Here is a 26405-nt window from a genome sequence, read left to right on the forward strand (position 1 = left end):
GCTATCCCTCTGAGGATTCTGATTTGTTGTACCATGATTTATTAATCTTTGCACTCTGATGGCAACACAAACATTTCCAGCCCTGTGCAGTCTGCAAGAGTATTTCTGTCTACTCCTCTGGTGATGAGGTGGGGGTTGGGCCCTGTTATTCTGTCATGGTTAGGAATGGAAGTCCTATAGGATATTGTTGAATTAAGAATTCATTTTCCTTAATGGATATGGTACTATTCACGTTTTCTGTTTGGTTTTTCAGTTTATGTAAGTTTTTTTTCAGAGAATTTGTTTATTTAATCTAAGTTATCACATTTATTTGCATAAGGTTGTTCATGATATCTCATTATTAATGTTTTAATGTCACTGAGTTCTGTACTACCTCCTTTTCAAATTCCCAGTATTGGTGAATGCAGTGCCCAGAGGGAATTTTTTCCTCTGGTTCTCCTCTGCCCTCCCCCAAGCCTTATGCAGGCCCACACCCATGCCTCAGGATGAGGAGGTCTCCCTCATCTCTTTTGCACTTCCCCCAATATTTCTGATGAACTTTTTTTTCAGTTTTACTGAGAAATAATTGACATACATTACTGTAGAAGTTTTAGGTATTCAGCATGATGGTTTGATTTATACATATTGTAAAATGATTACCACAGTACCTTCAGCTAACATCCATAATCTCATATAATAACACAATAAAAAAAAAAGAATAAAAGAAAAAAGAAAAAAAATTCTCCTTGTGATGAGAAGTTTTAGGATTTCCTCTCTTAACAGTTTTCCTGTAGATCTTGCAGCGGTGTTAACTATAGTCATCATGTTGGGCATTACATCTCTACTACTTGCTTATTTTAAAACTGGAAGTCTTTGCTTTTTTACTACCTTCCTCCAATTCCCTTCACCCATCCTCTTCCTCTGGTAACCACAAATCTGTTCTCTTTTTCTATGTTTGTTTGTTGGTTTTTTTTTTAGGTTCCACAGATAAGTGAGTTCATACAATATTTGTTTTTCTTTGTCTGACTTATTTCACTTAGCATAATGCCTTCAAGGCCCATTCTTGTTGCAAATGATAGAATTTTCTCATTTTTTTACAGCTGATTAATATTCCATAGATATAGATATAGATATATACACACATACACATACATGCACACACATATATATACACATACCACATCTTCTTTATTCATTCATCCATTTTAAAAATTATTTATTTATACTTGAAGTGTAGTTGATTTTTAATATTATATTAGTTACAGGTGTACAACATAATGATTCAGTATTTTTATAGATTATGCTCCATTTAAAGTTATTAGAAGATACTGGTTTTATTCCCCATGGTGTACATTACATCATTGTTATCTTTTTATTTTATACCTGGTAGTTTATACTTCTTAATCCTCTTCTCCTATCTTGCTCCTCTTCTACCCCTTGCCTGCTGGTAACCACTAGTTTGTTCTCTGCATCTATGAGTCTGTTTCTATTTTGTCATATTCATTTGTTTGCTTTATTTTTTAAAATTCCCATATAAGTGAAAACATACAGTATTTGTCTTTTTCTGCCTGACTTATTTTGCCTAGCATAAAACCTTCAAGGTCCATCTATGTTGTTGCAAATGGTAGGATTTCATCATTTTTTAAATAGTTGAATGACATTCCACATACATATTCCATATATGGTGTGTTAACCATACTTCTTTTTTCATTCATCACCACACCATAACTTCTTTATTCATTCATCCATTGATGGACACTTAGGTTGTTTCCATGTCTTGGCTAATTGTAAATAATGATGCTATGAACATGGGGGTGCAGGTATTTTTTGAGTTAATGTTTTAACTTCCTTTGGAAGTACTCCCAGAAGTGCCTCATGAACATTTGATGAAGGCTTGTGGAAGAGGTACAGTCTCTCTTTTTATTTAGTTCTCCTGGTAATTCTATGCCCCCACTCGCTTAATTGGCATTTAAAGATCAGTTAAAATTTCAGCTCTTTTCTTCTTACCTGTGTCTAAAGTGGCTTCCTCATACTCCCACTTCTCTACAAGGATACAAACAGCCAAGGAGGGTCAGCACTTTCTGAATTATAATTCATTGAGCGTCTTTGCATTCTCAGCACACTGATGGACATAATAACATCTATGATTTTATAGATAATCTGACTTGTTATTGCTAGGATATAGATGTTATTCTCTTTCAGATTTCTACATTTCTTTTTTACTACCCATGCTAAAGGTTTCTGCTAACAGAGACCAATACTGGCAGCAAGGATGAGGCAGAGTCGGGATGAATGGAACAGTTGCCCTAGGGGTTGCTTCTCACTGCCAGTTGTAACACTGACTCATGGACTCATGTGTTCTCACTCCTACTTCCCACAGGTCCCCTGTTGTTGCATCTGGAGGCTCCTGCAGGCTCTCTGTTCACGTCTATAACCCAACATCACTTTAATAACATTTTTCTGCTTAGAGTTGGTTTGTCTTTCCTATAGCTAAGTACCTTGATGATATGAGTATTATCAAGGTAGGCTTAAAAATAATTGAGTGTAACATTGAATACATTTGTTATCTATGCTACTTCAACTGTGTTTGTTTTGTTTTTATTTCCTTGCATATTACTGAAAATTAATGCTTGAGTGAAGTGTTTTCCTTTTTTACCTTGTAACTTATAACTAAGGATGATAATGACAATTATTTAAGATATACTGATGTTTGTACTATGATACCTCCTATTCAGAATGTAAAGAGGCTTTAGGTCACTTTTGCGGGGTGGATTCATTTTGGTTTTATACCACTCAAAAAATGTAGGGCTTCTTTAAGGGATGCCCAAATATCACTTGCTTACTCTCTCAATTCTGCTAAAATGTACCACTGAAAAATCATTGAAAACTTAATTGTTTTCTTATTGTTGTATTTTAGTGAATGAGGAAAAAACAAGTGTTGTAAAATCTAGAATTTGAAAGGTTCACAAATTTTATTAAGCCTATACATTTCCCTTTATTCTTCATCTTGATTAATTGAATTTTTATGCAGTAAGTCAGTCACTCAAACCAGCTGTTCATGACTTCTACCCCTTCCTCCAAGTTCAGTTGTCACGAAGTCCTATCTTGTGAATATGTCATCTCTTCTCCATCTTATCTCCACGCCACTCTCCTAGTCCAAGGCTTCATTGCTTCTCATTTGACTTTTACTGGCCACAATAGAAGGCTGCTACATGGTTTTGTAGGTTTTAAAAAGACTCTTATTACTGATAGTTCTTACGGTTCAGCTTTGCATCACAAAGGAGGCAGTTTTCAAAAGTTAACTGAAAAGAACACACATGAATTTATCAGCAGCTATTGGTATGAAATTACTTTTAGCTTTAGCTATCACTTAAAAGAGAGAAGCCTAGAGGGACAGAATGTTTTAATAGGCAACTCAGATTTGCAGAAAGTTGTTGACAATGGGTTGTTTGTAGGCAAAGGCAAGATGAGAAATGGGCCTCCTTGTGTATAAGTTATATGGGACCCTAGACACATAGAAGACTGACTTGGCCTTGGGAAGAAGTCCTCTACTGAGTTGCATCATGATGGTGTAATTCAGTCAGTATTAGGAGGAGTAATGTGCTAGATACTTTTCCTTGCCCTTCCAGAGACACTCTCCACCCTTCTCTTCTCTGCTTTCTGCCCTGTAGGTGCACAGAACCTTCTGCATCAGTGCGTTATTCTCAAACGTTAGCTTCTTGTTGGGCTTGGCCAATGAGAGACACTGATCAGTGAGGTCAGGGTATTGATTCACCAAGTTTTGTCCTGGCACATTGCTGAGCACTGACTGCATCTCTCTGATGGCTTCTCTCCTTGCCTCTTTGGTTTTAGGGTTGTTGCAGTCCCACAATTACTGGCCCCAAGGCATTGCACTATCGCTTGATTGTTTCTCTTACTCCTACCTGCACTTTCTGAATAATTCGTCTCTTCACTTACCTTGTTCGAGTAGCATCTCTTTTGTGCTGGTGCTGGCAAATATAGGTGATAACTCAAAATATTTAATAACTTGTAAGGCATGGGCAACAACTAGTTAGAACAGATGTAGCTGTAAATAATCAGGAGATCAGCACCAGGATATACTGTGTTGATGTCAGTGCTGGTGGTGGAATGCAGAAGAAGTATTTTGTGAGTAATGGTAGGTGATGTGTCAGGGCTTACAATTTTTAAAGAAGTAAAATGGATTCAAGATCTGTGATACCAGCTTTTCTACACCAGTGTGCTACCTAAGTCATAGAGAAAAAGGATGGCTTAGCTGTCAGCCAAGGTGGGGGCACCCTGTAACCAGAGTGTGGTGTTAGCGCACTCTATGCTTAGTTGCAAATTCCCTCTGTGGGGTTGAACCCCAGGTGTGTTCTTGTGAAGCCAAGAAAGTAAACATTCCTCCAAATCTAGGGTCCTAATTTTACTAAGATGTATTGTTCTTTTTTTTTTTTTCAGTGTTCATTGCCATTTTATTCACATGTTCCCACATTCTTCCACCTTCCCATCCTGACCTTGCTGCCCAAGGGAGGGATTTATCTTTCTTCATGCTGTCTGGGGAACCAGGGAACAGATTTTGGGCAAGGGAATCAGGAAGATGTAGAGTTAGAGTGGGTTAATGGCTGGAATAATGTTTGGCTTAAGGAGGAGATTAGCATCACCTCTAATGACAGGCAGAGAAGGCACCTGTCTCCCATACAGCCCTGAAGACCAGGATCCTTTGGGCAGAAGGACAAGACTGTGGCATAAGACATCCTGTTCTTAAATCCACTAATACGTTCTATTTCTACTTACATAGAAACCATTTTCAAATATACAGAATCACGTCATTACATTCCACACATCCTTCAACCAAACACATCCGCTATATTTATTACCTAATCCAGTGTATCTTCCTCTCCCAATTCAATAGATTTCCATTTGATTAATACTTCCCATTAGATCGCATTCCATCCTCTCTGCTGGTGAAATGTTCACAATGCCCAGCACAGCTATCGCCATGTTTGAGAACCTTTCCTGGAAACCACCAGGCAAAATTGATCACTATTCTCTCTGCTTGAAAGCACTTCTCACTCTGTATTGTGATTAATAGTCTGTGTTTCTGTCACCATTGCTAGATTTTGATCTCCCTGAAAACAGGAGTCAAATCTTTTTCATCTTTATAATTTTAGGGCTTACAACACTGTATGCGATGGAACTCAATAAATGTCTGTTGAACTGAATTCAGTGAATTCGGTTCCTGCAAATTTGATGGTGAGCCCATGACAGAGCAGGGATTCCAGCCTAGTTCTATTCTCACTCCTGGGACCAAGCTTTTATCTGCTATAATGTGCTGTGTTTTCCAGTGGTTTCACATCTGGCGGATGCAAGTTTATTTTTGTTAATGTTAGATTTGCCTTATAGTTTAGGAAATGAATGATTTCTAATGTGGAGGCTCACATCTAATTTTCATGTGCATTGATTAGTTATGTGTTCTTTGTACCATAAATCCGAATGATAAGGGTTTCAAAACATGTCACTGAACATATGACTTTTTTAGAAGCTTTATTTCAATTTCTTTTCTATCATGGCAGGGAGCGAGAACAAAATGAGAGGCCGAGGTATATAAACGGTTCATATAATACCACAGAGAGCCTGATGTATAGAAATGGGTCCAGAATCGTAAACGTCTCTCTTGGCACTCTTACCACTGTCAGATTATTACTGTGTTCTCCGATTCAGCTGAATGTGTTCAAGGATCTTCTTTGGTCTGAAAGGTCAGCCGCTTTTAGTTGTGCACTGGTAGAATACTAATACGTCCTTATTCAAATTACCTGCTACAGCACTTATTAAATTGATGGCCTTTTGCTCTAATTTAATACTGGTGTCGTTCAGAGTCGGGCTGCGGTAGCACTCTGTGCTGGACTGGGTGACGCCGAGGCAAAGTTCAAGCTGAAACCGTGGTTTGGGGCTGCATTTCCCCACTAAATTAGCAGTCAGATGCGGTGTATAATTAATTAGCACAAACCATGGAAAGCTTGTCATTTAATAAGCCTTTTTTTATTCCTACATTACACAAACAGTGGGAATTGATCCATTAAGTGCCTGGCTATTAATGCTGTTTAATGTATGTCTGGTTGTTAAATTGAGATGTCTAGGTACATACGTCCAGAGTTTAAGAGCTCCTCGTAGTTTGCTCAGTATTTGCTCAGATTTGAAGTCATGTTCCACAGAATCAATAATAGCTTCATTACTGAGTTTTAACCTGATTCAAACATGCATATGGATTTAAACCACTAGTTTCATCATGGTCTCTGAAGTAAGGTTTCGTATATATCTTTATATGTCTTAAAGTTCAGCTAGTCTCCCTCCTCCAATATTAAATATTGCATTATGTTTGCAGCATTCTCTCTTTACTTTCTTTTTTATATAATCCTTGCTTGCGATTGCCTAAGGCAGAGAATAGTTTTATCTTTGCAGTATTCAGCAGAGTATCGTGGAATTGTAGAGCTGAAGGAGCATTATGAAATATACAGAATGAGATTTCTGCTGCCCTGCCAAGATATCTGGAAGGGCACACAGTCTCACCTGTGGTCTAAGAATAAGCCAGTGTTGAATGCTTGAAACAGCCCTTAACCTGATGTTTTTTTCCTAAAAATGATTAAGGATGATTCACACTGTTTTGTGAACTGGTTGCCTGTTAGTTATGAGGTGATTAACAAATGTGTTCTTTAGACTAAATGACATTACATCTTAAATACAAATGAACACATTCACATTTTTTTTAAGTTAATGCAGATAGGAAAGTTAAAAACCTGAATGTGAAATTACTTTAAGAATAGGATAATTTGAACAGTTGATGAGGGTCATTTGCCAATGGAGAAATTGTATTTACCAGTGTGAGTCACATTTAAATTAGTGAAATTCATCCTTATATAAACTACTAAATATCAAAGAAGTTAATTGTGTGTGTGTGTTTATATGTCTGCATGTGCACTCACGTATATGTGAAGGGTACCTTGTAGACTTTTAAAAAGACCGACGAACATAATCATAAAGCTATGTTAACATCTCTGATTTTTTTTTCTAATAAACTGAGACCACTTTCTGCAGGTTTACCTACGGAATGTTAAGGATGCGTTTTTGTTAAAATATACCACTTGGGATCATTTTTCCTTCTATAGTTAGAAGAAATATTTCAGCTGCAGAAATTACTTGAGCTGTGAACATTTATTTTGAAGAATGCTGAAATAACATGCTCTTGGGACAGAATACTCTTGTTTGGGGGCCAGTTCAGATCTGTGTTGTACTTGTCTCATTCTGCTCTATATTACAATCAGATGGTTCATAGCTTGTTTCCTGTGCCCATTGAAAAGTCCTCTAATGCTAGGACATGTCTAAATATGACATTATACTTTTTAGTTTTTAATTTTGCTGCAGAATCAAGAAGCATATAACACATTTGGGTGGTATTGAGGGGAAAACTGCCCATAATTGGATGGACAATTATCTTTAAAGTAAAGCAAGTTAAGAAATATTTTATTTCCCCATGCTTAATCCACATAATGCCGAAAAAGTAATTTATTGTGCTAGCAAATACAAAATTTTTGATCTTTTGTTAAATTTTCTGCCTGGCCAATTTCTCTTACAATATAGTAGAATTATCTTCATGATGTCATTATCTTTTTCTCAGTGAGAAGGTTTGTGATTATTTACTCACTAACAAACTCATTCATTAATTTACTCATTCATTAATTCTCCAACGTTTGAAAGGGGCCTATTTTTATGTTAATAACTCAATATTACACAAATATATTGAGGAATTTTTAATTTTTACTATTTCCCCATTTTTGATATACATTGCTTTTTCACTGACATTATTTATCCAATAAAATGCATTTTTATCACTAGTTAAGCTTGTTAAGTTTTTGTGGTAGAATTAGAGCCTATCACCCAATATTTCCACTACTCTCCCTCTTCAAAGTTAGGTATATGAAGTGTAGTTTTGGCAAATGGATTGTGAGAAGTGTGTGATCGTCGCATTATCTTCTCTCTGACATTGTGATCATGGCAATCTGTGTTGAGATAATCTTTATCAGTCTGGGTGCCTGGGCTTCGACAATGAATAGACTGTCTTCTCCACCTGTTGACTGGGTAGTGTGAGCTAGAAATAAAATACGGTTACATCAAGCCACTAATATTTGGGTATTGTTTGTTTATGCTATATAATTTTGCCTATTCTAATCTGTACAATTATGTTTAGATATGTTTTTCTCTTGAATGCAATACCTGAAAAGTAAGCGAAGATAAAAGAAAATCTTTGAAATGTATATTCAAAAACATTTTAGCTCCATATAATAAAATAGGTGAGATATCCCAGTTTATCACGATTTTTAGGTTGTATGTAAAAATAGCAGCCTAGGTACTAACATTTTAACAATGCTGTGACAATTTTAAAAAATTTATAGTTAACCAAAAAAGTGCTACCTCTAAAAGCCTATGGCTCTTCCTAAACCCCAGCAAGATTGTGATTTAGCTAGTAGTGTGAATGGCATGTCTAATTTGTAATACTAAGTCAAGAGAAAAAATGGCAAATCATATTTTTCATTTAATTGTTCTCTCTAGTAGTCTTTTTCAATATTTTTGGATAATTATTAATCTAAAAACAAGCAAAACTTATGGACAACAATATGTTTGGTTATAAATAAAATTTACTTCACAGTGAATACTGTCAACTTTATCCTTTGATACTTTTGGTATATAGTATTAATTGATATTAACAACTGTTCTAAATTAAAAATTCCATGATTAGTACTATGATTTAAAAACTACTATCCTATTGGTTTTTATACTGATTTTCAAATATACTTTAGTAAAATTATTTTTTAACTTGTCATCTGTTAAAAATGTGGAAAATGATTAATAAATGTTGACTACTGATCCATTAATGTGAGAATATTTGTGGGTTTTTTTGTCTTTGGAATGAAGGGCAACTTTAATCTGCATATATATATATATAATCAAAATATTTAAAGTGAATTTTAATGATGTTGATAAATAAGCAAAGGGCAATATATAAATACTTAAAATATTTTATTTAATTCCATACTGGATAGCTCTTTGGAAAGGAGATTATACCAAGAAAATCTTTAATTGGGATTTGGCTTGTGTTGGGATTTGGAAATAATGAGTTTTTATGTTGAATTCCCTAACCAAGGTGACTTCAACACATCTAAGTAAGATTTGTGATTTGGTACTTACTCGTTTTATTACTATACATTGTACTGAATAATATGTAATCTCAGTAATAGAGTCAAACTGTGTCCTTAGAATGGCTACAAAATTAAGAATCTGGGACATTCTAAAGTGTATATATTTGTTACACTGTATGCAGCCTTTAAAAGCTGGTGAAACTTTCATAATTTCCAATTGTGTGACTGAGGAAGGTTATATCCAGTATTGCCCATTAAAAATAACTTTTTGAACAAAACAGTGAATGGAAACTTGCTAGTTATTGACTATTAAGAAAAGTATTAGAAAATATAAAGCCTACTGTGGAGCATAATTATAATGTCTGGGAAATTATGTGGTTAAAATGGTCAAAAATGTTTCCATTCTTTATTTGCTTCATGAGTTTAACAATAAAATGTTCATAATTTAAGAGATAACTTTTCCACCTTGTCTAAAGTTTTATGTCTTTTTGTATCCTTTGAGCCTGTGATTCTTTTTTTAGGGTATTTTTCCTAAATAAACTTAATTAAAATATGTTTATCACAGCCTTATCTATATTAGTTATAAAAGGAAAATGATTTTAATGCTTAAACAGAGAAAAAATGGCTAAATTACTGTGATAAATTAATAAAATAAAATTTTATTTTATTAATAAATGAATACATAAGTATGTGCAATGATATTCATAGTATATTTGTAGGTGAAAAATTAGTTAGAAAATGGTATGTACCACTCTGACCTCATTATGAACACATGATATGTTAGATATTTTTTAAATATGCATGCATATATATAACATATTTACAAAAGACTAGATGCATGGAAAAATAGGAGATAAGTTTAAAGGTCTTTTTAATTTTATTTTCTGCTTTCTTAAATTTACTTAAAAAAATTTCAAAACATTTTCCAGCTTTATTGATACATAACAGATGTATAACATTGTGTAGTTTAAGGTATACAAATTTGATTTGATAAACTTATATATTGCTAAATAATTACCACAGTAGCATTAACACTGTAATACCTCACTTAATTACAATTTCTTTTTTTCAAGTAAGAGCACAGTCTCTTCTCTTAGCAACTTTCAAGTATATAATACTGTATTGTTTATTGTAGTCACCATGCTGTACTTAATTTTCTGAATTTTATGAAATGAATATGTGTTGTCTTTGTATTGAATAAAAATAATATACTTTATTACCATTTTGGACTCGTTAGTGAACATTGTTATAGAAAATTCATTTTAGAGAATATCTGGCAACTTCATTACAGTAATGGTTTAAACCTTTGAATAAAGGTTTTGTGAATACTGTTGACTAAGGATTTTGAAAATATAAAGGAAGCAGTGTGGTTTTTTTTTCTGTCTTTTTCCTATTTAGGTATTTTGAAATTGATATATAGAAGGGACTTAGCTACAGACATGTTTTGCAGTAATTATCAAAAATCAGCTCATTAAGCTTGCTGTCCTGACCTAAGTATGTTTTTATTGAGAAAAGCGTATTACTCGAGATAATTCTCATTTAAGGCACTAAAATCAGTATTAAAGGGTTTTAAATTACAGCTGACAAGTGTGCAAAGCTGATAATTTTTTTAAAGTTCTAAATAGTGTTTAAATTTCTGAGATAAGAGCTGTATTAATAGAGTTTCATACATATCTTTTTTCCCTTTTTTATACACATGAACACATAAAAGTAGAAAAGACAATGACCACACATACTGTTTTTTTAATATGTTGGCATGATTTCAAGAGATAATTACTGTTGAAATAAAAAATTCACCCTTAAAAATGTTTTTTCCCTCAGTCATACTGAAATATGAACAATTGTTTAAATTTCATACTTATTATGACTATAGGCAAAATAACAATGTAGCATATTTTATTCTGGCCATTATATACATGTTAAATGCAATTGTAAAACTCAAAATATGCAAATATTTTATTAGCCATTCAAAATGATTACATTGTTTGTAATTTTTTAGCTGTATTTGAGATGCAAAATTAGACATGCGCATATTTTCTTTCTAGGCTACTTATTTTATCCATGTCTGAATTAATTGGGTTGTATTTCCCAGTAAATATCTTTAGTCTGAAGGACAGTATATGGGAAAGTTACTGAGTAAAAATACCCTTGGAAAATTCTTGAAAAGTCCAATCTTGTCTGCTCACAGTCTTTTCTTTAGGGCACTTTGGTCACTAATGCTATTTTTGTTAAGAATAAGCAATGTATTTAGTTTGTTGATCTTTTTGTCTTATTTTCAAAAGCTTTGCTAATAATTATTTTTCTTTTTCTGATCATAGGTTGTAAAATATATGGCCTATAAAAAATCATTTCCTTTGGGAAAGAATTGCAGAAAAGTCATCATCCTTTGAAGACAAGTTTGAATAAAAGGTAAATTCAGGCCTCTGGACATCATATAGGTGTTTGCTTTACAATGTAATTGTTGTTCACATCAAAATTACTTTGTTCACCATTTTGTTTGTTTTTAAGGCAAATACTGTTGTTGAAGATTAAAGATAAGTTTTCTTGAATTACATAAATATAAGAAAGTTTATTTTTAGTGCATACTATTTTGCATATTCTTTAAAATAATTGCTTAAAATAGTTTGAAGTAGGGTTTCTGAATTAATCATGGTCTTAAATAGTTCAGATTAAGAGTTCTGAAAACTATCTCCTATGAAAAGAGGGAGTAGAAGGCAGAAAATTTTTATTGGAGTACTTTAAATACTAATCACCAAGAATGGGAAATAATGAACTGTTTCAAATATCCTTCCACTTGTAATGATAGAATGTCTTTAGATAAATTTACAGAATTTATTTTACTTTACTAATTGATTGCTATATATAATTCATCCACAGATATATTAGTGAAAGCTGGATTCTAAATGACTTCCCTATGATAAGCTTTCCAATTAATTCTTCTCACACTGTTTTCTTGGTGACATTTGAACTTCTTTCATTATACGAAACACATCTGGAATGAGGCATTGCTGAATAATAATCATGGATGCTAACATGTTAAAGATTGGACCCCTGACATAGTCAAATGTGTTCTGGTTTAAAACAGTGACCTCAACTAATACTGCTTTAAGTGAACCACATTTAGGAGGAATGTATAGGCATGTCTGTTCAGCCTGCCTGTCTAGTGCTAGATTTGGTCAAAAAGAAAGAAATCAAATAGCAAATTGTGTCTTCATTGTTTGATAGAATTAACTATATTAAATCATACTTTTCCTCACATCTGCAAATATTTTTCCTTTTTCTTATCTGATATGAAGAATATCACAATAAGTAAATGCTAAAAAAGGATTATCTAAAACATGTAAAGTCTTGTATTATGTTACATTTGTATCATAAAGTTACTGCATTTCTTTCATGGTATATTTCATAAAATAGATGCTGCTGCTAAGATCTTGTTTAAATGGCTTGCTAATACAAGAAGCAGATCATTTAAAATGGATCTTACATCTTTATAGGATGTTAGAAATGAAGACATTACCTCAAAATGTAGGTAATTATTGCCTCCTCTTTTATCAGTGCTATTTTCTGAGATATTATCATAAGAGAGCACTTTAGTATTAGGCAGGGCCTTCGAGTGGCAGTAAATCAGTCCAACTGAGTCATCACTGTCAAAGGCATCTGAACTACTGCAATGTTGTGGATCCTACCGAGAGTGTGAAATCACTTGACCCTTGGCATTAACCTTTGCTGAATGAATAGACACTGTTTTCCACATCGAGGAACAAAGCAGAAGACTATTGATTAAACACCGCATTCTCTTGATATTAAATACTGGCTGAACTCACTTCTTGCTTCCAGTTCCAGAGGGAGAAACCTAGAGAGTTGCTGAGTCTCACGAGAATGGAAGTTTGTAATTCAGAGCAATGTTGTTCCTGCAAAGTACTTTTTTCTCCTTTGATCAATAACTAGCAGCCATGATCAGCCATGAGTATGTATTGTCAATTCTGACCTGTGTATTTTATCACCTAAGGTGAGAGGTCATGGTGCTGTGAATACATAATATTTCAGTTCTAATCATGAATTGTTTCCTGACTTCAATATCTGTTTGAAAAAGCAATTTGTTTTATTTTATTTCTTGTTTATGAATCATTGTTTTGGCAATTGATTTGTCTGCTTTAGTAAAATATGAAACCAAATTCTTTGGTTTAATCACTGTTTTTGCAGATGTTAAATTTTTTTGAACTTGACATTATTAGAAGAAATAAAAAGTGCATTTTAGGACATATGATTTGCTTTTTGGGAAAGGGAACTAATAGATTTAAAGAAATTTCTCAAGTAAGGTGAAAGCAAATGCTTTGGAAGAGATGTAGCAATAGCTGTGAGCATAAAGAGAACTAGAAAAGCTATTTTACCAGACATTTCAAGCTAATTATCTTCTGATCCATTGCAGTCCTGCACTATTGACAACAGTTTGACAGCTTCTTTGTAGACCTATTTTATCGAAAAGGAAACATGTGTTATTGACAGATAAGTCAATTCAATTCAAGCAACTAAAGTTAAATTGAAAAATTTTAGCCACAAATGAGAAAATCATCTTTATTTTAAACTTAAGTAGCTTCTGTGTGCTTATATAACTGGAATTACTTTATTATAGGAAGCAGAATAATAGGTACAAGGTCTTCTCTCTCCAAGTTTTCATATTATTTTGACTCTAGGATACTGCACCAGTAAAACTCTTTATAAATAACTATTTTCATTGTTAAAGATTTTGACTGGCTTGTGTTCAACACCAGAAATTCTAGATCACCCAGTTGCGAATCTGACATGGTTGAGCAAAGATTGCTCCTTGCCTGGATAATAGAAAATATTTTCTCTGAGGACATAATGGTGTAATTTAATACACTCACATTCTCACGCAGTTTGCAGTTTTTGAAAAGGAGTATTAGAAGGCTGAGGAAAGTTGGTAAAATGAATCATGCTGCTAACTTAATGGTTGATCCTTTTGATTTGATGCTTTCTACAGGATGTGTAGCCCCTGAAATCTTTCTTTGAAAGCTACTGAAGCTGTGAAAAATATGAAAAACATTCTATTTAAACACCATTTTGGTTATGTATCATATATTCCCTTTTCTTTATTACTAAGGACGTTTGTAAAGAAGTCATTTTTACTTCACTATTATCTTGAGCACAGACTTGCTGTATGTACACAAGAACCTTAGACTTTCCTTGGTGCTTGGGGGTATCTACATACAATTTATTTGACTGATATAATACAGTACCGACTTGTGCATGGCAGATATGATCAAGATACTTGTTTGCAAATGCTATTATTTTAAGGTTATAGTTAATGAAAACATTTAACGAGAATTTGTTGCTTTGATGTACTAAGTGTTCTTTATTCTGCTGTGCATATTAGTGGAGGAGGTATTTTTGTGATATTTCAGACAAAATCAGACAGAGTCGGCAAGTGGCTGTGTCCAGATCACACAGCAAGTTTGTGACAAAGCTGTGATTACAATCCATGTAGCACATGCTGCAGACCCAATTATAATCTCTTTGGTGCCTATTTGTGACTTCCAAATGGAAATTATTTCAAGATGAGGTTAGTGAGATAAAATGAAATGGTAAGTAATTACAGTTTATTGCAATAGAAATATTGGACTAGTCCAATTCAGAACTGGAAGAAGAAGGAAGCAAAAGAGAGAGAAGAGCAAGAAAAACAAGAAAAAGAGGAAAACAGTCTTGGCTGTGTCTTCCAGATTTCAAAAGAAAAGATCAGATAAGAACCTCACTTGAGATATATGCAAAAGTAGCATTTATGCTAACGGGGGTGAAGACTTTGTAATTTTTGTAATGCTCAAAAGAGTAAGTAGGTTCTCATTTACATTTCTGCTAGATTAAACCCCCGTGTTTTTCTTTTTTGAAGTAATCCAGAGATGGTTTAGAACACACTTAGATAAAATGAAGAGTGACTTTCTTCTGCTTAGAGGTGAAATCCAGGACTGATTACTCACGCAACTCTGTTGTCTCTGTATTAAAATGTTCCTCTAGGGGTTATAGAAAAGCTGGATAGTAAAAGTTCCAAAAGTATTCTGCCACAGGTAGATTACTCAAAATTCATCTTTTCTGAGACTTGACGAGATTCCCATTTTTTTCTGATATGTCATGAGAAACTTCTTTTTAAACTTCTCTAAAACAGTTCCTGTCTAAACAGGATAGCTCTCAAGATTTTCATAGCCTTGAACGTAACAGTCTCTAGCCTGGTCAGGAATCTTTTTAGTGAGAGTTTTTTTTGTTACTTTGAAGTAGCAGAAGACTTAGAAATTGACTCCATGTTGTTAAATCTTTGCCTGGGATCTAGTAAAACCCCATATAGTTTATCTGACACAGTAGAGTTTATCTTTTTACATTTGTCATTCCTCATAAAAGATATCGACCAGAATTTTTGTGACTTTGACCAGCAGAAACCCTTAGCTGACATAGTCAAGTCTGAAATGCAGTCAGCAGAAATGGAAACGCTTTGACCCTGCCACTGTGGCAAGAATGGCTTCCCGTTAGACAATCTGGTCAGATTCTTTATGGACCCAAAGGGAGGTACATGTGCTGGGCATTGTGTTTATGTTTTTCCTGACCTACCTGCTCCTTAGAGCTACATCCTAAGACTGCTGCTTGTGTAAAACCTTTCAGAACTATGCATCATTGATCTAGCCATAGTCACACTGATCGGTTGGCTTTTCACTAAACTTTACTTAAGTGAAAACTAACCTTCTTCTTCCTGTTCGGGGTTATGATTGACTGTATGTCTTTTGAATGGTGTGAAGATGCTGGCTGTAGAACTGGAACACTGCTTTTAAACGTCTTTAAAAGAAAGAAAGAAAAATGTGTCCCCTCAACCACTACAGAACAAGATAAAAGAAAATAATGATGGTGCACACTGCATTGTCAATGCTGACCTTTAGAGAGTCTCTTGAGAACATCTCAACAGCTTGAAAAATGTCTCTCCCCACTCCCCACATTTCTTTATTCCAAAATTATTTTTAAAAATAAGAATTTTACAAAAGTAAATTTTAACTCATTGATGCAATTTTTCGATTATGCTACATACATATTTATTGAGAGTCCCTTCAATATGTCAGTTTCCTGGACAGCAAACAGTTACCACTTCCTGCCTGAGATATAGAACTAGGATAGCTAAAGAAGAAGAAAAGGAAACATGAGGCCACAAGGATATAAAAAAAGAATAAGAACACCAGGAACCTATGGACATGAGATCTAGTATAGAATGTTACCAGTCCTGTTCTCCATTCTGACCCTTTCAAATCACTTAGAATCTGTGGACTTGGTACATGAAGTTAAGTTTTATACCCAATGCATAGGTAACAAGATATAAAATTCATAGTAAGAACGGTCTTAAGTGACTTTTATGTAGGCAGAGTTTATTTCAGATGCTAAGCTTTCACTATATTCATCTATAATTTCTCGACACTAGGGTTTCTAAGCACTTAATAGTATTTATGGTCCTCAATCATTTCTCCCAGTACACTCTGTGCATGTATGTAATTTTTCTACAACTAATAGCTTATTCTTTTATAAAGAGTGGTAATGGGAATGGGTAATTATCATCTAGTTGCTTAGGACTGTACTTTTGTGTATGCAAGGGCAGACCTCTTGCTCCACCTTTCAAAATAGCATTCCTAAACATCACAGTGCACCCAGAGCTGCTGAACGGGAGCATGTGTGCTGACCCAGATTATTAGCACATCCATCTAGCCAGCAACACTGTGGAATACTTTCCATTTTTCACACTGCACATCTTCTGTATGAAAACACACACATGCGCGTGCACACACACACACACTTTAATCAACAATGTAGCTCTGTTTAAGAATTAATATTTACAATCATGATTTCACCTGTTATCCTAGTTCTAAAATTAGTAATAATAAGCTATGGTGGTTAAATAAAAATATTTTTTAAACTCTTGATTTCTTTCACATATTTCTCTAGATTCTTTTTTTTCCCTTGTTTTGTTTTCAATTTTACTATGAAGGTGGTTGAGAAAAAAAAAATTCCCGGTTGGGTCTAAAAGTAGTCTAGTTGGGTGTAAATAAAGGCTGATGAGTCTATTTACTATAATATATACTTAAGTTTAATAAACAGGGTAGTGATTGTGTAGGAACCAAAACAGTGGTTGTAGTACTGACACAAAGGAATTTTATAATCAGCAGATGAGTCTGTTATGTAATAATCAATTGTGGCTCTTGTTGAGGGAAAACTGTTATATCATAAAGCAAGGAATGATATCTGATACTCAGAGAAGAATGAACACCTCAAGAGAATTTTGAGAACATATTTTAAGGTCTTTGCTGAGAAGAGAACCTGGCAACTGACTTTAGCAAAGAATTGTTATTCTTTTATCTCTTCTAGTGTTCAAGCTACTACATTTAATGTTGTTTAGTTCCATTTATTTTCTGGCTCAGTAAAAAGTCCCTTTTATAATTTTTAGAATGGCCATGATTCTCAAAGCAGGTTACCAAATGTTATGAAATTAGGCAATCGTATTATCTACTTAGAGTTAATGTGAGGTAACATCCTTCCTAATTTATAGTTATCTATTCTAGAAGATACTTCTGGGGTGTATTATTGTCATGAGTATAAGTGATGAGGAATATGAAACAGTTTCTGGAAGAGAAGTTATCCCAAGATATTCAATGCAGAGGAATATCTGATGCTTATCTACATGTTGTAAAGAACTTAAAGTGAAAAAAGGTCTTGGGATTTTGTGTGTGTGAGACAGCCTTCAGGAGAAGTTTACACAGTCCACATGTTGGAAGGAAATTTAAACTTCCCTCTCAAATGGCATTCTCATCCGTTTGAGTAGTTATTTTATCCATTGAAGGTGTCACTATAGCAGATGTACACTCTGTATCTTAGCCCATATCACACTTGATTCTAATTGCTTTCCATCTCCCTGACTAAGCTGTGGCTCCATGAGAGAAAGAGGAGTAGGTACATCAGTATATTTGGATCCTATTCTTAGAAATTCGAAATTTTTATATACCCTTAGCATCTTTGAAGGGGCCTGAAACTTCAAGGAAACTGGGCAATGGGAGCCCCAGATCATTGGATGTATTTCAAATGTGAAGGTGTGACACTGAGACTTCCTTTTCTTTTGAAAAAAACTTCATCATTCTCAGCTAGTTTTACCCCTATGTCATTATTAAAAGTCTCGGTCAAGTAAGATCTCTTTTTAAAGACATTCACCAAAGAAATAAAAACTTACTACTAACAAAAAATAAAACATAAGTTAACAATATGTGTGGCTCTAGTAGAATTTATTATCGTAAACTACAAATACAGTTTTTAAACAAGTTAAGTTGTATTCCTTAAGCCAGTAACAGTGTGTGTCCCAAGTGAGTTGGTTGTCCATCAGTAGTAGGGGATCCTTTGTGAATTATTGTTGATGCGAAACACCAGTTTTTACTGATAACACCAATTTTGATGGTAATCGTAGCTTGGCCCTGGGGTCTGGTCTGCTTGCTTGCAAATTAACCAGTATTTTTTTTTTGGTGCACAGGATAAGATATGTGAAACTGACTTTGGAATTGTGATCAATAGCCTTTGATCTCAGAATTCCTTGTCTTCCTTTTTGCAGGTGATAACCAGCACACGGAACACTTTCTATCTGCAAGAAGAAATACAAAGGAGTTGGAGTTAGAAGTAGATCTCTAATCAGCCAATTTGAATGTGTAAGTAAAGGCTGGACAAAAAAAAAGACTCATCTCTGTTATAAAAGTTTATTACTGGGAGACAGGACTCTGTATTTTAAAGCTTTAAAGACAAAACAAAACAAAACTTCTGTTTAATGAGCCTAGTCTTAGATGACCAACTGGTATACTGTAATTGTTCCCTGAAGTTGCACCTACAAAAATGGATTGTTTATCCATAATGGATTATTGGAACGAAATCTTTGAGGATGAAATAATAATATCAGACATACTAGACACCTTTCAAAGAGCAGAGTGAAAAAATAGGAATGAGAAATTTGATGCAGAACCCTAGACTGGGTGTGAAGAGTCAGAGCACTTACAGGGTATCTCGATATGGCTCTACCGTCAAGAAAATAAACTTACGCTAGTACTGCATCCTAGTTTTTGTAGTTTGACTCATTTTGAGTGTCCCTGTATATATTTTACTGATATCAACATTTTATTTTTCGTTTTCTATGCAATTTATAATTTATTGCACTCTGTGTTTTCATTTATATCTTCTTGTCTTCAGAACAAACTTTTTTCTTCCCTTAGGAATGTCCCACTGGCTATTAATGGAACATCCTGATTCATTATATATATCTTAAAACTCAAGTTTTTATAAATAATCTCATGCTTGCCATGAAGTTTACCAATATAGAAGTCTTCTGACTAGCATACTAATACTTTTGAATTAACCTGTGTCTTTAGTATAGTAAAGGATATGCATTAGTATGGGTTTTATGGCTTAGTTGCAGATTGGTTAAATAGAGCTGCAGTTTGTTAAGGAAATAATGCATACAGACACTATGCTGAGCACTTGATGGACATTATATCATTACTCTTTACAATAACCTGGAGAGGAAAGTATTACACCCCAACTCCTCATTCTGTTTGCAGAGGAATAAACTGAGGCTCTAGCTCAAAGATGTTAAGTAACTTTCCCCAAACCACAAAGCTAATAAGTGACAAACCTAGGATATAATTCCAAAATAATCACTCTTTTAGTCCAAGTATACTGGCTCCCCGTCACTTTTTATGATAAGATGAATGATTGTTTCATATATAGAATTTATGTTTTATGTTTGTATTTTCTAATTCAATGTATAGTAGTGAAAATGTTCCTGGGAAACAGAGAATGGAAGAGGTTTTCTGTTTCTTGGTTTGGAACATGTTTGTCTACTTAGAGCTTCGGTCACAATCATAGTTTATTTTCTTTCCTTATTTTACTAAAAATGTCTTTTCCGTATTACTCTTGGCTTTGAGTCTGTATCTTATTATAGGGAACAGCTAAATGAATAATCATTAGCAACTTTTGGGTAATGTACTTCTATATAATGGGAGAAAATTCATTACAGAATGCTAATATAATAATGTTAAGTTTATTTTGATTTAAAAAAAAAAGCTAAAAAATGAGTTTTCAGTATAAAAAGTGCCCAGGGAACTATTTAGTTTAAAAACATTACATATTTTCAAGATGAGGATAGGAAAATAATGGACCTACAGTGAGCACAAGGACTTTTACCTGAGCATACTTGCCCAGACCTTGTTTATTTTCTTGTCTATGACCATTTGCCCTTTAGAGAAGATTTCAAGGTATTGATTTTTTGAATTAAAAAAATCCTCATATTAATTTTTTCTAGTTTTACCACTGAAATCAACATGCAACATAACACAATAATGATCTTCCATTTCCCCACAAGAGAAAAGCATTATTAATTTTATTTAATTAATCCATACAAAAACCGAGCCATTACTACTGTGTGTTGGGCACTGATCTGACGCTGGTAATATGTGAACCAAATAGACAAAAGGTCTCTCTCAAGTAATTTCTATGCCAATTAACAAGAGTGATAAGTACATAGTATGACACGTAGTGTTGAGTGCTAAGAAAATAATAAACGGGGTAGAGGGAATATTGGAGATGATCAGTCTTAGATATGGTGTCCAAGGAGAACCTAGATGAGATGGTGTCATTTAAGTAAAGACTAGAAAGACGTGAGGTAGCACATCACACAATCCACTTTTTAAATTATTTGTCTTATAAAATATATCTTCTAAGTTAATATAGGTGGTTTGAGGTTTACTTGGCATTATGTAACTATTAGATTGATATTGGTGTTTAAGTGTCTTGTTATCAGCCCAATTTTAATGATTTCTAAAGCTATGTGTGTGTATGTATTTGTTTATATTCCTTAGGCTCCCTTTCTGTTTTTTCTTTGTTGTTGTTGTTGTTTATTTTTTGTTGTTGTTTGGGTTTTTTTTTTTTTTTTTTTTTTTAGTTTTAATTTTTTACTGATGCCTGAATATTTTAGAGGCAACTGGTTAAATTTTTGAGAAAAGTCATATCCTTGCCAATCAATATGTTGGCTGGATATTGGGATATAAGACAGAATCCTGGACTATGATTTTATTTTTCAGAAGACTGTAGAGAACACCCTTTTTCTCTGAAGTAGACAATCCCTAAATCTCATTGCCTTATTACATCTAATTTAAAGCCTAGAATTTCTAGGTGATCAACAATTAATTCTCTTCATTGGTGAAGATGTGGTTTCCTGTTACTGAGTTACCTAAAACCAAAACTTACCTGCCTCCTGCATGCCCAGTACACAATAGTGGAGAAAAATCTGATCTGTAATTTGAAAATAAAAAAATTATACCTGTAACTTGAAAATACTTTAAGCATAGAGCAATATAAACAGCCCCCTTCTTGTAATGGTTCAGCTTACAATTTGTTCACTTTACAATGATGCGAAAGTGATATTCCTTCAGTAAAAACCATACTTAAAAATTTGAATTTGGACTTTTTCCCTGGGGAGTGGTATGTGGTACATACTCTCTAGTGATACTGGGCAGAGGCAGTAAACCGCAACTCCTAGGCAGCCACTTTATCACGAGGGTGAATAGCTGATACACTTACACCATTATGTACCCATACAACTTCTGTTTTTCACTTCCAGTACAGTTTTCAATAAATTACGTGAACTATTGGAGAGTTTCTTATAAAATAGTCTTTGTGTTAGATGATTTTGGCCAACTGTAGGCTAATGTAAATGTTCTGAGTACATTTAAGGTAGGCCAGGCTAAGTTATAATATTTGGTAAGTTAGGTACGTCAAATGCATTTTTGACTTAAGTTATTTTCAACTTAGGATGGATTTATTGGGACATAACCCCACCGTAAGTAGAGGAAGATCTGTATGTGTGTGTGTCATTTAAATATATCCTATGAATACTTGGTTAACATTTGAAGCACTTTACTTGGCATCCACTAAAACTTACCTCCACCCCTGCAGCTACAATAAGCCCTTCAATTATCTTTATCTCGCCACCAGGAAATGCTTCTTTATTAGTTAACTTTAGAAATGATTACTCATTCATGAAATAAGTGATGTTTAAGGTACGTGGACTGTCCAGAAATGTTTTACATACACCTCTGCCTTTGCATGAATAAGGTCTAACAATTTAGTGACTTCAGCAGCCTTTCCTTTCTGTTTGTTTCTAGTTTCCTTGGGACTGACACTCTGGGCCTGGGCTTTTGTATAGCTCTGTGTTTAGACATATATACAGGGGCTCACTTACTTAATCCAACTCTAACTGTGGCTGAATCCTGCTACAAATATATTTGCTCATTTGTTTCTGATGATCCTTTCATGCATAGTGTGGTTAGAGCACCTAAAAAGAATAGGAACTGACATTTCATTGCATTTGCAGAAAAGGTTGTATAATTATACACATAATAAAATACATATATGGCTGAATTTGATCTCAGTCTTACAAGGTTATGGGAGGTGAAAATTTAGCCTTCACTTACCTGTAGCTATAGGAGGCCAAAGATACTTACAAAATAGAATCTAACAATTGTGAAGACCACATTGGTTTAGGTCAGTTCACAGTTACTACAGTGAAATAGTCCCATTTGAAGTGGGGAGAATGGAGCACATGACAGCCACGTGGTCCATAGCAGTGTTTGCCTCTCGTTGGAAGTAGCAATAGGGCTTCATGTCCTAGCAGCTCCTGGTCCTGTTTTCTCTCTGTGAGGAGTTTCCATACTCAGTGCCATGTAGCCACATCTGGTCTGGGTTTTTGGAGGATGAGCCCCCTTGGTGGTTAGGCACCTCTCTTCCCACTTCCTGTGTTGCAGATCTGGAGGCCTGGGGATTCCCTTGCTGAGTGTGCAGTTACAAGAGTTCTCAGCCAGCTTGTTTATTTAATAGTCCAGTTCTCTGCAAACTTTAGTAGGAATTCAGTCCATCTCTACCCATGAAGAACCACAGCCAAAGATCTTTGCCTAGATGTAGCCTTAAACCCACGAGTTTTGGAGCTTGAAGATTGGGCTCCATGCTCTGACCTTTTCTCCCTTTATTTAAGAGCCACAACCTTGAAGCCAGATGGAACAGTAGCATGCTGTGTGAAGCTCCTCCTAATCTTTGCAGGGCTACACTGGTTCCCGTTGTTCTGCAGAGCACTCTTAAGAAACTGTGTTTCCTGGCAACATCCAGGGCATAATTTTATCTATTTCCAAGCCTACCAGTTTTGAATATTTTTTAAATTTTATAACAGCTTTAGATTTATTGAGAAATTATGAAGTTAGTACAAAGAATTCCCATATACCTGATAACCAGATTTTCCTTTTTTAAACTTCTTACATTAGCATGGTACGTTTGTTACAATTAATAATCTTAGTAATTAATATTAACTAAAGTGCACACTTTATTCAGAGTTCCTTTTTCTGTTCCAGAATCTCATCTAGGACACTGCATTGTATTTAGTTCTCATGTCTCCTTTGGCTCTTGTCAGCTGCAACAGTTTCTTAGACTTTCTCTCATGGTTAGACTGGTGTTGTACATTTTTGGGAGGCAGATGACAGAGGTAAGAGTGCCTTTTTTTTTTTTTATCACATCACGTCAAGAATATAGACTATCAGCATGGGTTATTGTTGAAATTATCAGTCACCTGGATAAGGTGGTGGTGGTGGTTGGAATTCTCCACTGTAAACAGACTAATTTTTTGTCTTACTGTGTTCTCTAGAAAGAACTTGCTATGGACGGTCCATGCTTAAGGAGTGGGCAGTTATGCTCCACCTTTTTGATCTACCTAAATTATTTGGAATTCTTCTGCGTTGGAGAGTTGTCCTTTCTCTTCTTCTTTCTTTCTATCTATCTATCTATCTATCTATCTATCTATCTATCTATTTATTTATTAAATCATTTATTTATATCAGCATATTTATTTTATACTTCGTGTTATCATCCAATATTCATTCACTTATTGTGGTTCTCAGGGTGCTCCAGGTTGGCCCCTGGAGGCTCCAGGCTTATCTTGTCTATTTCTTGCCCCAGACCTTGAAATAGCCATTTCTCCAAGGAGCCCTGGTTCCTTTTAGTGAAGGATAATATTAAAAACTAAGATCTGGGTACTAGGTATCCACATTATTAAATGAGATCTTCTTGCTTCTAGGTGCTCTTAGTTGGCAGAGTGAGGAAATATATGTATGTGTGTTAACCATATGCATATACATGTGCAGATAAATATTTCTGTATATAGCCATCTGTATCGATATTTAGTGAAATAAGAGTTTATACCGATGTCTTTACCTCTCATCTATTACTAGATGGATCATTTTAGCCTCTTCCCCTTGTTCACCTGTAACCTTCCACTTCTATGGTGAGAAGCCTAGCTTCCTCCGTCCACCTTCCATTTACTTAATTGTTCAATTCCCATGTACATGTATTGAGATATCCGAATTGCAAACACATACCACCTTAGGAAAGAACCTTTTGAACTAGAGTACAGTGCTTATGTATAGTTTCTTTGATCTTTAGTCTTACAGACTCCACTCTTTACAAAGTGAGGTTGTTGTGTACATTTGTAATACAGTTAGATATCTTGTACATTCTGCATTCTATCCCCTGATTTCTTAAATAATTAAAAGAAAAAACCTGCATGCAGTTGGGTTTTTTCTTTGTGTTAAACATTCTGAGTTTTGGCAAATGGCTGGTGTCATGTAGCTACCATTATAGTATCGTACAGAATAGTTTCACTGCTTCCCCAAATCCCCTGTGTTTCAACTGTTCAACCCTCCCCTCCTCAAATTCTGAAATCACTGATCTTTTTTACCAACTCTATAGTTTTGCTATTCGAGAATTTCATATAACTAGAATCAGACTGGCTTCTTTTACTTAGCAATGTGTTTAAGATTCACCTACATCTTTTTATGATTTGATAGCTCATTTTTTTAATCACTAAATAATATTCCATTCCACATATGTACCACAAATTGTTTATCCACTCAGCTGTTGAAGGTCATCTTAGTTTCTTCTGGTTTTCTACAACTGTGAATAAGCTGCTGTTGATGTTTATGTGCAGGGACCAGTAGGAATTGGCAAGAGAGGTATAAAAGAGGTGTCACTTGAATTCATTCTTGAAGAGTAGGAAGGATGTGGACATGCTGGAGCAGGAAGAAGGGGCATCTCAGGCACCTGGATGAGCAAAAGGTATGTGCGAGAGGCAAGTTTAATTTAGTTAGAGAATAGCCTGAATGGAAAAGAAAATAAAAAAGAATAAACTTCTATTGAGCATCTTCCATGTGTTAAGAAATACACTTTTCAAAACCAATTTCATTTAATGGTAAAAAAAACCCTTCAAATTTGATAGTATTAGCTCCATTTAAAAGATAAAATAGAAGACTTCATTTTTTGTGTGTGTGAGATTTAATTAAAGTTAGTATAGCTAATAAGTGACACAGCTTATTGGTCAAAAAATTCCCTCCCATAGTCCTAATTAGCCTATAACTCATATACACACATGTAGGTTAAATAAACAAAAAGTAAGTAAATAAATTTTACCATATCCTATATACTGATTCCAAATCAAATCTCTCTTTTCAATTGTTAAGCGTTTTTTTTTGAGCGCTCTGATGTTGTTAAGCCTAGAATTACATCAATGAACAAAATTGATGAAAGTCTTTTTTTTTTTTCCTACTTACATTACTTTGCCATCATACAATTTCTACCACATCACACTCTTTGGAGAAGTCAGGGGGGCATGAAAATTATATTAGAAAATAATGTTCCAGATGGGAGAATGTGGGAAAATTTGAACAACAGGCTGGGAACTAAGACATCATTCAATACTTTGTTTCATCTCTTAAAAATATTTTAGTTGGAGGTTTATTCTGTTGTCAACATAAAGTTTTCTGAGCAGTGAATAGTTTAGAGCTATGCTTTAAGCAAATTCATTGGGCAAAAATAGGAAGATGAAATACTAGGATCAAAATGTAGGAGGTAAGGGACCAGTTAGGGAGCAACTGAAATAGAACAGACAAGAGAGAATAATGGACTGGATGAGGATAGAGGTTTGGAGGTTAAGAGGAAGGGAAGGACACAACCAAACTTGGAAAGGCTGAATGTCATAGACAAGGAAAATGATGTCTCTGTTAAGTCAAAGTTTGAGCCTGTTGCTAGGAGGGTATTAATACCATTCTTTCAACTAGGGATACAAGAAGA

At 34.5% G+C, this 26405-nt stretch overlaps 1 long non-coding RNA gene across 1 annotated transcript in view; it reads left to right on the forward strand.

Moving 5' to 3' along the window:
• Nucleotides 1–26405, forward strand: part of LOC116662252 — a 288950-nt gene that overhangs the window by 175791 nt on the left and 86754 nt on the right. Inside the window, exons 2-3 of the long non-coding RNA XR_004318288.1 lie at nucleotides 11489–11579; nucleotides 18805–18898. This is a non-coding gene — a long non-coding RNA (uncharacterized LOC116662252). The remainder of the gene's footprint in view (nucleotides 1–11488; nucleotides 11580–18804; nucleotides 18899–26405) is intronic.

This window comes from Camelus ferus, chromosome 3, assembly GCF_009834535.1.
Source record: "Camelus ferus isolate YT-003-E chromosome 3, BCGSAC_Cfer_1.0, whole genome shotgun sequence".
Classification (NCBI taxonomy): domain Eukaryota; kingdom Metazoa; phylum Chordata; class Mammalia; order Artiodactyla; family Camelidae; genus Camelus; species Camelus ferus.